Raw genomic sequence first — 13878 nt, forward strand, 5'->3', positions numbered from 1 at the left:
CTCTCTAGTTTTGGCCATGGTGGAGTTTAGAGTGTGACTGTTTGAGGTTGTGGACAGGTGTGTTTTATACTGATAACGGGTTCAAATAGGTGCCATTAATACAGGTAACAAGTGGAGGACATAGGAGCCTCTTACAGAAGAAGTTACACGGCTGTGAGAGCCTGAAATCTTGCTTGTTTGTAGCTGACCAAATACTTATTTTCCACCATATATTGCCAATAAATTCTTTAAAAATCAGAAAATGTGATTTTCTGGATTTTTTTTCTCCTTTTGTCTCTAATAGTTGAGGTACATCTATGATGAAAATTACAGGCCTCTCTCATCTTTTTAAGTGGGAGAACTTGCACAATTGGTGGCTGACTAAATACTTTTTTGCCCCACTGTATATGCCACAAAGAGGTGGAAGAGAGTGCAGTATCTCATTGAACAATTCTGGAGTCGCTGGAAAAAGGAATATCTGATGAACATTTCCATGAGACAGAAATGGCACTCAGCTCAATGCAATCTCAAGAAGGAGGACATTGTCATTATCAAAGACGATAACCTTCCAAGAAACCAATGGCAATTAGGACGAGTGGTTGACACTGTTCAAGGCAGTGATGGATTGGTCCGTGAAAGAAAGACAAATTCTTCTTCTAAACCTTCAATTATTGAGAGGCCAATTCAGAATTTAGTTCTTCTTTTGGAAAATTGATGAGAAAAGATGAACAACTTTTGTACAGTTTATTTATTTCATGGTAATTTTATGCAAACATATTTTGTCTACATTATTTAGTAGTCAAAAAATCCTGTTCAATTCATTTACTCTTTATCAATCAAATTTTTTCAATCACATTTTATTTGTATAGCACATTTCAGCAGCAAGGCATTTCAAAGTGCTTTACATAATTAAAATAAAAACAGCATGTGACATTGAATAAACAGTGAGAAAGAGATTTTAAAAAAAAGAAACAGTGAGAGAGAAATAAAAAGAAATTAAAAAGTAAAAATAAAAACTTTAACATTTAAAACTTCTTTAGTCCAACCGCCATTTGACAAGGACTCAAACCTTTACATAAGATTAAAAAGCATTAAAAACATAGTGAGAAAAGAAATGGAAAGAAATTAAAAACATTAAAGACATAAAAACATGGAAGACATCAAAACCCGCACTCTAACCCTAATTTAGCCATAAGCAACTCTAAACAGGTGGGTTTTAAGTTGATTTTTAAAGGCACCCAGTGTTTCAGCTGTTTTACAGTTTTCTGGAAGTTTGTTCCAGATCTTTGGTGCGTAGAAGCTGAATGCCGCTTCTCCTCGTTTGGTTCTGGCGATGCAGAGCAGAACCAGCACCATAAGATCTGAGGGGTCTAGCACAGTGGTGCTTAACCTGGGTTCGATCGAACCCCAGGGGTTCGGTGAGTCGGTCTCCGGGGTTCGGCGGCGCCACTGCCACGGAGGTAAAGACACACTTGCGTAAAGTCGTGATGACGCCCCGCTCTGCTATCACTTGCTGCAGAAGATCACGTTACATTGCTGAGCCAATTGCTTAGCTGCGGAGGAGCACTGATTGAAGGAGCTCCACTCTTTTTTACCAAATTCTATAGTCTAAATCTGCTCCTTAGTCGAATCTTTTTGGGGTTGCTACTGCCTGTAGTGGCGTGGGGGTGGTAGCATAATTACATTACTAAATCAGAATACCGCAAAGTATGTTGCGTGCGGGGGGGTCAAGGAGGAGGAGGAATAAGAAGGGTTCGGTGAATGCACATATGAAACTGGGGAGTTTGGAACCTCAAAACAGGTTAAGAACCACTGGTCTAGACGGTTGGTACAGTAATAACAGATCTTTAAGGTATTGTGGTGCTAAACCGTTCAGTGATTTATAAACTAACATCAGTATTTTAAAGTCTATTCTCTGAGCTACAGGGAGCCAGTTTAGGGACTTTAAACCTGGTGTTATGTGCTCTATCTTCCTGGTTTTAGTCAGAACACGAGCAGCAGCTTCTGGATCAGCTGCAGCTGTTTGATTGATTTATTAGTCAGACCTGTGAAGACGCTGTTGCAGTAATCAATGCGGCTAAAGATAAACACATGGATGAGTTTCTCTAGATCGTGCTGAGACATAAGTCCTCTAATCCTGGAGATGTTCTTCAGGTGATAGAAGGCCGACTTTGTGACTGTCTTAATGTGGCTCTGAAGGTTCAGGTCAGAGTCCATCACTACTCCCAGGTTTCGGGCCTGATCGCTGGTTTTTAGTTTTAATAACTGAAGCTGTGCGTTGATTGTGGTACATCGAGTTGAACTGTAAAGTCCAATTTTAAGAATAGTTTTAAAAAGTAAGTGGATTTCACCTCTTTTACCAGATCAGTACTTATAGTTAGTAATTCAAATAAGCTCAGTCTTTGAAGCAAACCTGTTCTTAATTAATTTGATCAATTTAAAATATTCTGAAATGTATTATGTGACATTGGGGAACTAAAGAAAGCCTTCAAAAAGCATTTAGATAGTTTTATTAACCTTCAATGTAAATACTAACAATAGATATTTTCATAATTTAGTCTGCCCAATTATTTTATAAATATCTATTAATTCTTGTAAGTAAGGTAAGGTTTTTTTTTCTTTATAAACCTTTATAAACTCTCTGGGACACTGTAGAGGAGGGGTGACAACGTTGAGCATATATTGGAAACTAAAGGTAGGAACAAATCCAGTAGGTGGGAGGAACATGGAGTTGTTAGTCTCAGATGGTTGATATGTGGACTGTAGGCAGTCCTATTTCATCCTTACACAGAATTAGCAGATCAAACTATGAATTTGGTTGTCAAAGTATCAAAGATAAAAATTACCATCTTAAAGACAAAACTAAGATCCCAAATCATCTCATGCAATATTCCTTTAAAATTCTTAAGTTGCTTAATCAAACACTAACTAATTTTAGTCTAGCAAACATTTTTATCAAAACACAACACTCACTGACTTTCATTCCAACATGAAACAGACAACAAACAAATGGTCAGAGTCTGGAGTCAGTCAAAATTTCATCACAGTCAAAAATTTACAGTTATTACTCATTTCGTTTCTTTTCTCAAATTGTAATTATCAAATTTACTGAAGCTTCAAAATTTTCTCTGGTGAAAGTGAATTTTAAGAGGTGAGAAGAATGTGGATTATTGCTCTGGGGTTGAAAGAAGGAGCTAAGGAAGGAGAAGAGGCAGGCGATGACTGGAGATAAAGGAGCTGCTGTGGACAACCGTAGAGTGAACCAGGAGAGGATTGTCCAGAATGTGACTTATTGAAGGGTCCTGTGTTGGTGTTGAACCCAATTTAACTTCAACCACAAAGGCTGATCATCAGGAGCAGAATGATCACGTAACAGCTCCTTAAACCCACAACAGAAAGTAATTGCAGTTACTGCTTTCTATATTTTCTATATCAAAATCCTCTTTTCAGGAACGAGTCTCATGCAAAACTTACACCCACACACCAGGATTGCGAGAACTTACAAAAAATATTACTATTTGTGAATCCAAATTGAAATTTGAGAAATATGTTGCTTTTCTTGAAACTGTATTTTATTTTGAAAACAAACCAAAAATGCCAATAAAACAAAAAGCATCGTGGGTGAAATTAGCAGCGTTTAAGCAGACATAGGCAGTGAGGTATCTAAAAGCTGACTACAAAATGGCTTTTCAATCTCAGGTTTGGGGTTTAGGTCAGGTGACTTTGCTGGTCAATCAAGCACAGTATCACCATGGACATTAAACCAACTTTTGGTACCTTTGGCAGTATAGTTCAGTATCATGTCCTGTTGAAAAATGAAATCAGCATCTTTTCAACTTCAATCTGAACATAAAGCTATGGATTAAGAGCTTCTTCTTCAGATTCTGGGTCCTTGATTTCCAAATGAAATGTAAAGTTTACTTTCATCTCAAGAGAGGACTTTAGACCACTGACTCACTGACCAATTCTTTTTCACCTTAGCCCAGGTAAGTAGCCTGTAGCCCATGTGTAGGATTCATCTGTGCATAATGGCTCTTGATGCCCAGACTCCAGTCTCAGTCCACTCCTTTTGAAGCCCTCCGAAATTTTTTAATACATTTTCATGACTGACGAGATTGGGGTTTTTGCCTGTGTGTTTCTTAAATGTTCTATGTTTATTTTCTGTTCTGTTCCCTGTGAGTCTCTGTGATGTCCTGTCTCTCTCCCCTTGATTGTTTCCCAGGTGTGTCTCATTTTCTGTGATTACCCTCTGTGTAGTTAAGTCCACCTGTTGTCGGTGTCTCTTGTCAAGTCCTGGTCATTTGTCATGTCTGTCTCATATGTCATTTTTTTGTAGTCCTCTCAGATGAACTGAGAAGTCCTGTGTTGGCTTCAGCTCTTGTATGCAGGTACCAGTGTTAGCTCTAGCCTTGAATCTCTTTGCTGCCTACTCGTCTGGACGGTTGAGCTGTTTTCACCATTAAAACTTAATTTTCCACTTCAACCTGGGTCCTCAGCATCTCTGCCTCTCCTCCAACACAGCACTTAATGACAATGACACTATGCTTTTAAGGTTGTGTTTATTCCTGTTCTGAGTGCACCTTTTCCAACCAACATTTTTCCTTCCACTGAACTTACCATGAATATGTGAATAACCAGTTTCTTCAGCAATCACCTTTTGTAATGAAATTAGCTGATTAGTGAGTGGTGGGGCAGTTGATCGAGCTGTTGCCTTGCAGCAAGAAGGTTCTGGGTTCAATTCCCGGCCTGGGGTGTTTCTGCATGGAGTTTGCATGTTCTCCCTGTGCATGGTGGGTTCTCTGTGAGTTTTCTGGCTTCTTCCCACAGTCCAAAAACATGACAGTCAGGTTAGTTGATCTCTAGATTCTCCCTAGGCATGGTTGTTTGTCCTGGTTGTCTCTGTGTTGCCCTGGATCAGACTGGCGACCTGGAGAGGGGCACCAGCACCTCCCAACCCCACCACTTCCCAGATGGGGTAGAATTATGGGTTCTCCAGCAACATAGTATAATTTTATAGCACAAGTTGTTATAAAACTGCTGCATACTGTATATCAAATATGACTTAAAAGAAATGTCACTTTGTAATTTAACACCTTGAAATTAGACTTGTGTCTCTTTAATATCTCCAGCTGTTTCTGAAACTGCCCTCATGAAGTCATCCTAACATTGCTCCTCTTTTAACCCTTTATCAATGACTTTATAATGAGCTACTGAGAAATAGCCCATTTAATGAGCTCAGCAGATAGACCTGTTCTACCAGGTGTTTGCTAATTGCTTCTGGCTAGTCTGAAGAGGCTGAGTGGGGCAGTTGAGACAGAAACTTGGAAACTGGGAGTTGCACCTTGAAGGTGGTGAAAGATCCCCTCAGGTGTTGTGCACAGTGGAAAGTTGGCCACAGGAGATTGAAGGATCATTCAAACTCAAGGTATGTTTTTGATGAGGGGACTATTATAAAATGATAGCTGAAAAAGTTGATTTTACACAATACTAACTCTTCAAAATTTTCTGATACAAGAAGTGTGATGGCACAGGCTACCACAAATTCATAAAAACCTGCAACAACTTTCATCAAATGTTAAAAGGATTGAGCCTCAAAGAGATTACTTTTATAGATTATGCTGGCATTTTTGACAAATCCAGCTTGTGCAGTTATTGAAAATGTTTTGGTTGCTCATCATTGTTTCTTCTTCTCCCCACAGGGCTCCAGTAATGATGCCAACCAGAACCCCTACAAGCCCCAGAATAACTGGTTGGCACTTTTTCCTCCAACCAGCAACAGTAATTTTTCTGATAGAAACAAGATCACTTATTTTTAAAAGTGTTTTATTCACTTAAAACAAATTGTAAATACAAGTTAAAGAAAAAGATCTGATGGAATTTCATATATAAAATCTCACTGATAAACTTATACAACCACATACCAAACCTTTTTGAAAATAGAGATTCGAAGAAACAGTAAAACACCACTTAAAACAAAGTATTGTAATCAAACAAGTTCCCAAAAAGCTTTACTTAAAGGTTTTGTTGTACATCTACCTCATGTAAAACACACAGAAAACCCAATGTTAATGATGATTGCTGATTATTTACCACAATTGGATTAAAATATACATAATGACATGCTATACTAACTGTGTGATCCAAGTTTAACAATCACTTAACTTCAAAATCAACTCAGGCATTTACACAACAAATTTTGGTCATTTAGCCAATATAATCAAACCTCAAATTAAAGAACTAAAACATTAATCCAAATTAAAAAGAAGAAAAAAGACAACTTAAATTATAACTGTAGATAAAACAGAAAAATTCCCAAAGACAGTTTTCATACATATTGAAGGATTGATTTTCACATAGTTGATTACAATTTTCTTGATGTAATTTATGAACAATCTTTGCCAATCTTTTAGTCTTTGTGCATTCAACTTATTGCCTTCATCATCTTCTCCTCTTCGCTGTTCCCCTGTGGAGAATAAATATACCGTGTTAATTTAAAATGCAGTACAGCATCCAGAGTTTATTCCATATTTACAAATACATTTTCTGAATGATGAAAAGTACGTAATTAAGTGAAATTAAATCTGAAGAAGAAACAGTTTGAAAGACTGTTTCAAAATAAATTCACTCACATTCTTAGGATTTGAATCTCCGGAGGAGGAAGATGAAGTATCAGAAGCTACAAAATAAAGAAAAAACAATGTTAAATAGTTTTCTTTGGCTCTCACAGTATTACATGGGAACTACAAACAAAATATTTAAATACTTACAATTTGCCTTTTTAAACCCTGGAAGAAAAAACGGCATTGTTAGTATTTTGTTATGAAAGGCAATACTATTTTTGCATCTGAACAACTGGCACTATAATATCACAAAATGTCATGCCTGACCAACAATAAAACCATTCACAATGACACAAATGGTATTAAAAATAAGCAGGCTTTACAATAAAAAAATGTTTTGGGCTGCTCACCACTGGGGGGTTTTTTCCAACACAGGACTCCAACAATGATGCCAATCAGAACTGCAACACCCCCAACAACAGCTCCAATGGGGAATCCTGAAGAATCTGAAACAAAAAATTCATGCTGTTGAGACTAACTTAATCATGAGAAGATCTATGGAAAACATGAAATAGGGGGAAATAAGTCTTCAGAGATGTGACAGAGAAGGTGCTGCAAACGCAATAAAGATGTAAAAGCTTTTCATTTTGCAGCACCTTTGGTTTTATCATATCTTTCATCCCAGTTCATTTAAACACCATGAACAGGTTTTTGTTTTGTTCATCTTGTTTGTTCTGGTTTCTGGCCCTCAATGTATTTTCTTTCATTAACTGTAATTGTAAGTTGTTATTTAATAATGAATAATTTACAGTTATTTTTAAATGTCATAAAGTTGTTCTAATATTTATTATAACTTAAATCTGAACATTAATTAGCTTGAAAGGTTGGTTGAATTTGGTAACGTTTAAAAGACACAAACAACTGGAGCAGATTGTATTAGCAACAAATCACTTGTTTTAACATTTATCTTATAGTACATTCATCTAACCTAACAAACCTAAAACAAAAATCTGCTTGATTCTGAGTCCTAAAACAGAAAGTAAATCTATAGAATTTTGTAATTAGTAGATATTGATCTATAAATAAATATATTTATATAATTACTTACGTTCATTGGTCAAGATTCTTGTTTTCTCCAGTCTAATGGTGATGTCATTGATTCCAGAGAGCTGAAACACACATTCATACTTGTGCCAGTCTTCAGTTGGAACAGATGACAGCTAAATGTCAACGCTCATCTGGAAGGTCCCATCATTGTTGGGGAGGATCTCTCCTTTCTCCACACCATCATGAATCTCCTCTCCATCTTTCCTCCAGAACATTTCAGCTCTGTTGGGGTAGAAACCTGTAGCGAAGCAGCTGACTGGAGAGGATGATGACTTCTGGAGGAGAGACACCGAGGGACGTTCTGCAGAGTATATTGAGCATTTTTAGTTCTTTTATAAGTGTAAACATCATTTATTGCTAACCAATTTATATTAACACAGAGAAAACCTGGTAGGTTGATTTCTGAATAATCCATTAAAGCAGGTTAAAAAGGACAATAAAACCATGGAAACTGATTAAGTTTATATGAAACAAATATAACACATAAATGTAACTCTGTGCTTTAAACTACATTGCATTTTGTAATACCTGTTCTCATCAGTGAGCTTCTCCCATAGTTCACATATTTCTTCAGCCACTCAGCGCATGTCTGAGTTAAGTAGAACTTCTCATGTTCTTTAATAGCTCTATCATGATTCCATCTGTTTTTGGTGATGACAGCTTGTGGTTTTGGAGCGATCCATTGATGTGTCTTTGAGTCCAGTGTGATTAAATCTTCTCCATCATAACCAAACTGATCATAACCTCTGACCTCTCCAGTCTCATCATCCCACTCACAGCCATACATCTGCTGATATATGTGCGCTTCTGTGACAAAGAAACATCAGTGAATTTAAAATACAATCCTTTAATTTGTGTTTTTCTGTGTAAGACTGCTCTATCAAAAATAAACTCCCAAACCTTTGAACAAATAAACTAAACAAATAAAAGCTTTGCATAAAATGCTAACTTTGCATTTATATCCTCCTCCCCAAAGGATAGTAAGTTTAGTTTGCAATTTGTTCATAACTTTTAATGGGACCTTAGAAACAAATAATCAAAATATTCACTGCTATATGTTCCAATGTTTTTTAAGGCATGACTAGGAATAGAAACAGTTTTCAATGATCCATTTTCAGATTACAGAGGAACAAACAAAAACACTATTTATTGGACTTAATGTTATGGATTAAAAACAGCAGTAAATACCTTCAGATGCACCATAACTTGCAATCATGTGTGAAATAATCATTAACATAAAAAAGTGCAAAATATACAATGTGGGAAACTTTACAAAAACCAATGGCTGAAGAATATGATATGTACGAAGTGAAATATAACCAAACCTCCAGTCTGGTTGAAGCGTTGTTTTGCAATTTCTAGGTTGGCTTTGACGATTTGCTGTTTAACCCGACATGTCTGTGTTTCCTCCTCCCAGTAGTTTGGATGATCTGAACTCACTTCATTCATCCATTCCTGTTTAGGGATGTTTTTGTTGATGTTGCTGTCACAGTAACTTATCTGAACATCATCCACAAACCCAACAGACACGTATGATGGGAAGTTTGGTATTCCTGAAGATGCCGTGTAGAAATACTTCAGAGAGTGGATCACTGTAAGAAAAAGCACATTCCTAAATATCTTAGAATCAGAAAACTTTTACTGAAACCAACATAACATTTATATATATCAGGTTTTGTTCTGAAAGATGAAAAAATATCAAACATATATATAGTTTTTAGATTTTTGATTATTCATATGTCCAAATATTTTGATTAAACAGACTGATCTGGCAGCAACATAGGTCACTTGTATCTAACGTTTCAAAATGTTGAATAGGCATTAGTCATTAAACGGGTATTAAATAGGGATCAATTTAGTATCAGTATACACTCCCCTGCCACTTTATTAGGTTCACCTGTCCAATAGTTCATTAACGCAAATGTGATATCAGGCAGTCACATGGCAGCAACTCAATGCATTTAGGGTTAGACATGGCCAAGATGATCTGCTGCAGTTCAAACGTAGCATCAGAACGGGGAAGAAAGATGATTTAAGTGACTTTGAACGTGGCATGGTTGTTGGTGCCAGACGGGCTGGTCTGAGTATTTCAGAAGCTGCTGATCTACTGGGATTTTCACGAACAAGGGTTTACAGAGAAAAAGAGAAAATATCCAGTGAGCGACAGTTCTGTGGGTGCAAATGCCTTGTTGATGCCAGCAGTCAGAGGAGAATGGCCAGACTTGTTCAAGCTGATAGAACGGCAATAGAAACTCTTGCATTATTATGCCAGTATTACTATTATATTACTTGAAAATGGTCTCAAAACAACAATATTATTATTTATTGCAATAAATTCTGGGATAATTTATTGTCCAGGAAAATTTGTTATCATGACAGGCCTAATTGTGTTGTTTCAAATGTTAAAATAAAGTGCAACCTACGAGGAGGAGAGTAACCATGGTAGAAAATTATTTCATTATTCTTTTTTATCTTGGGAGAGAGAGCCACTGTCACAGTTCCCATCTTAAAGTGAAAGTGAATATCAGTGAAACTCTGCAAGATATGTCTTTTTAATGTTTTATGGAATATGCTGTTTATGCAAAATATTTAAATAATTATAGTGAGACAATATATCCATGTAAAATAAAGAGCTCTTCATCAAATCTTATAGTTTACACACAGTTTATGCACAAAACTGTATTCTTGCAAATTATTATTATTATAACTCCATAACTTAATATTATTGACAAAGTTTTAAGTCTGACTGATTAAAACAAGTCAAGTAATCATTTAGTAGCAGTTTTTATTTTTATATGTGTCATTCACCCTTACACCCTTGTGTCTTGTAAGCCCACATTACAAGACACAATAAAAACATATACACACAAGCAGAAAGACATAAATATTATTTAAACAAATGTGTCCTCTTTCTAAGGACCCAGGCCTTCAAAATAAACTGTGCCAACTGAAACACTAAATACTTAAATAAATAACAAATTTTATCCTCATCAACTAAATAAAAGAAATCTGGATAAACATCAATGTGAAGTACAAAGGACAGTAACAGAAAGTGCACTTCACTCTCAATTTCCCCCAAATCACACAACATCTTCAGTCGTCCTCTGGGACTGAACAAAATGTCCAGACTCCAAAGGCGAAGGTAAAGTGCCTGATCTAAACTGGGCACATGGACCTTTGTTTTTTAGACAAGTTCCATGATACATATGGCTCAAGACCAAAGGCATCCTTTAGTGTAGTGTGAAATTTTGGTTTATATAAGGTATAGACTGCCCACTTACGTTTATAAACTTCAAAATTAACCTGTCTAAGCTGTTGAATATTATATCTTAATTTATTCCTATAAATGTATTGAAAATCTGCCTCCTCAAATACCTTCTCCATTTGTCTGGCCCAAGTATACCGATCCAAAGAAAAATATCCTAATCTATGGTCTGGCATACTGATAAACCTACTCCACAATCTGACCATATATGCAATATATCTAACTTCACAAAGTTCCCAAACCACATCTCCATAAATGAACATTTAGAAGTATTTCTCTGCAAACTTAAAAAGTAACACAGGGCTCTACATTAATTTTTTTCACTGTAAGGTTGTTGACAGTAACCCAGACTCCTGTTCCATATTTATCCATAATTATTTAGTATTTTCAATATTTTGGCTACAATTTCTCCTTATAGTATTTAGTGGAAATGTATCTCTAAACATTTTTTTTTACATTTTTCAATTGTACAAATTATAACCGTTTTCTAACTGTTCTGTTTTTCATTTTCTAGTTTTTGTGTTCCAATTCACAAGTATTATTATTATTACACAAATCCCAAAGCAAGTTCATTGCTAATTCCACAGGCCTCTCATTTACTTGCATACTCACTTACACACACCCTCATCCCTGCATAAAGGCTCCTTCTTCATGAACATTTTCAACTTACTGGAGAAACAGATTGACCTCGTGTCTCATTATCTTCTTTCAACAATTTCCCTGAATTGACAGTTCTTCCTCCTTCTCCTGCCCTGAATTTGCTCCAGTGGTCGAAGTTAACACAGGGGAAGTGTCTACATGTTGTTAGATTATTAATTAATCATTTACGGGTCAATATTACCTTAATTTGACTGTGATTTTTAAAAAGTAAAGTGTAAACCGTGAAATGTGAAATCATGCGATCTGGTCGGAAATTTGGGCATGTCTAACTTTAGCGCTACTCTATAAAAAAAAGTTAGGCGCAGTATTAAAACAAGTTCTTCATTCAGCTCAAAAGAGCTTGTTCTAACACATATCTCTAGATCTTTAAGTTTGCTAACTCACCTGCCATAGATCCTCGTATTCCCACTAGAATCAGAGCCATTAAAGGCGTCATTTCGGCTTTTCAGAATACTGGAGAAATTTGTACCGGACTTTTGCTTTCATCTGAGCCAATGAGAACGTTCTGGGTGTGTGCGTCACTTATAACTGGGTTAAATCGTGTTAGAGAGGTTTTGTAGCGAAAGAGAAAGCTAATTCAGTTTATCATCAGCTGTTAGATTGATCTTAATGAACAGATTGAATGATGGAATTAAGTCTGAAAAAAACAGAAAGTAAAAGCAAACACAACGTTTTTGAGTGGTTTAAATGTAAAGAAGAAAAAAAGTCCAGTAAAAAAATTTCTAAACTGTTTTTACTGTCAATTAAGGAAAACAGAGAATTAGTTGAGATGTAGATGGAAAAAATATATTTTTGTATTTCAATCTTTTAATTTTTCCCCCTAATTTCAATTCTTGCATTTGCTTTGGCACTTTGGACATATTAATATTAAAAACAATGGTTTAAAAAAAGACAATATTTTAGTATTTTAGAAATAAAATGCGAAGCTTGTAAAATAATGGATGGATGGATTCTTTAATTAACCTGTGACTTTTATTGTTTAAAGTCATACTTAATGTATGTCTCATGGTACCAGTGCCTCTCTCAGGAATGTGTCTGAGGAGTCTGCAGATGGTCTCATGGACCCAAAAGGATGCCTGGGAAGTTGAAAATTCCTTCTTCTTGTGTTAAATAACCCAACTTAGCTAGTTTTGAATCAGTAGTAGACAATATCGCCCTATCTCTGTAAATAGAAAAATAGTGTTGCTTAAAACAATCCTTAGTTTATCATGCAGGACAAAGGTTGTTGAAGAATCATCCCTTTACCAGAAGGCATAACAAAACATCTAACAATAGTATTTATTATTTGCTACAAAGAAAGCTAGTCATAATTTACTCAGGACTGGGAGCGAAGCCCTCCTCCCCCCTCAAATGCTTAGATTTTTTATTTATTTGTGATATAAGTGTGAACACAACATAATATGAGTTTTGATTTGTTGTCAGTCTAATCTTGTCTTTTATATAAAATAAGCCATTCACTAAGATTTCCACCTCCCAAACTGTCAACAGAAAACAGAAAAATGATTGCTGCTTCAACTAGTTTTTCAATTCATAGAGTTGTGTCATTTCTAATATGTTTACAGATAAATCGCATAAAACAAAAATGTTTATTCATAATTTCCGTATCTTAATTTTTTAAAAATAAATTAGAAAGAATGTCATTTTTGCTAAGGTTAATATTTTTTTTAAATGTTTAAGTATTTTTAATTGGCTCTAGTGACCTTTATGTGAGAGTGACCAGACAGGAAAGCAGGTTGTGAAAGAGGGAAGACAAGAGGCAAACGTCATCAGACCCCTGACTTGAACTAGGCCTTTTGTCATGCACACCACCGCAGCACCGGTAAGGTGAATAGTTCTCAGGCTAGTTATTTAGGCATTCTTTTATCATTATTAGTAAGAATGATACAGAAATTATAACGTAATAGAGAAAAGCAGATGCCCAGGTTTGATTAGTGGGCATCAAATCATGTTCAATGTGAAGGCAGTGGAGTAAAGGCAGTAGAAATGAATTTATGCACAGTAATGGCAGCACACAATAAACAACTGCATATCTTGCTCTTCTTTGCAGGCACTGACATCAGGGAAGAGGATGAACATTTTTAAACACGTAGCATTCCTTTCTCACCACCTGTTGGACCTGAGTCCCTTCTACAACACTCCTATCCACTTACCTGCTCTGATTTTCCACTCAGCTGGTGGAAGGGGATCTTCCATGTTTACTTCATACCACTCAGATCTGATTCTAGACAACTATCATTTTTTATCTGGGTTTGTTTTCTCTGTTTAAACTCTCATCTTTCTGTCCCACTCAGTGTCATGGGAATTGTT

General features: G+C 36.0%; 1 pseudogene across 1 annotated transcript; it reads right to left on the reverse strand.

The window, feature by feature from the left end:
• Window positions 1-5785: 5785 nt before the first annotated feature.
• LOC103472938 (BOLA class I histocompatibility antigen, alpha chain BL3-7-like) lies at window positions 5786-12007 on the reverse strand (annotated as a pseudogene). Its single transcript, XR_014089885.1, has 8 exons — window positions 11956-12007; window positions 9087-9238; window positions 8158-8469; window positions 7648-7963; window positions 6950-7045; window positions 6747-6764; window positions 6609-6655; window positions 5786-6442 (listed from the first exon to the last, which is right to left on the reverse strand). The product of XR_014089885.1 is annotated as a BOLA class I histocompatibility antigen, alpha chain BL3-7-like (transcript).
• Window positions 12008-13878: the final 1871 nt, after the last annotated feature.

The sequence above is a fragment of the Poecilia reticulata genome, chromosome 11 (genome assembly GCF_904066995.2).
Source record: "Poecilia reticulata chromosome 11, P_reticulata-male-v2, whole genome shotgun sequence".
Classification (NCBI taxonomy): Eukaryota; Metazoa; Chordata; class Actinopteri; order Cyprinodontiformes; family Poeciliidae; genus Poecilia; species Poecilia reticulata.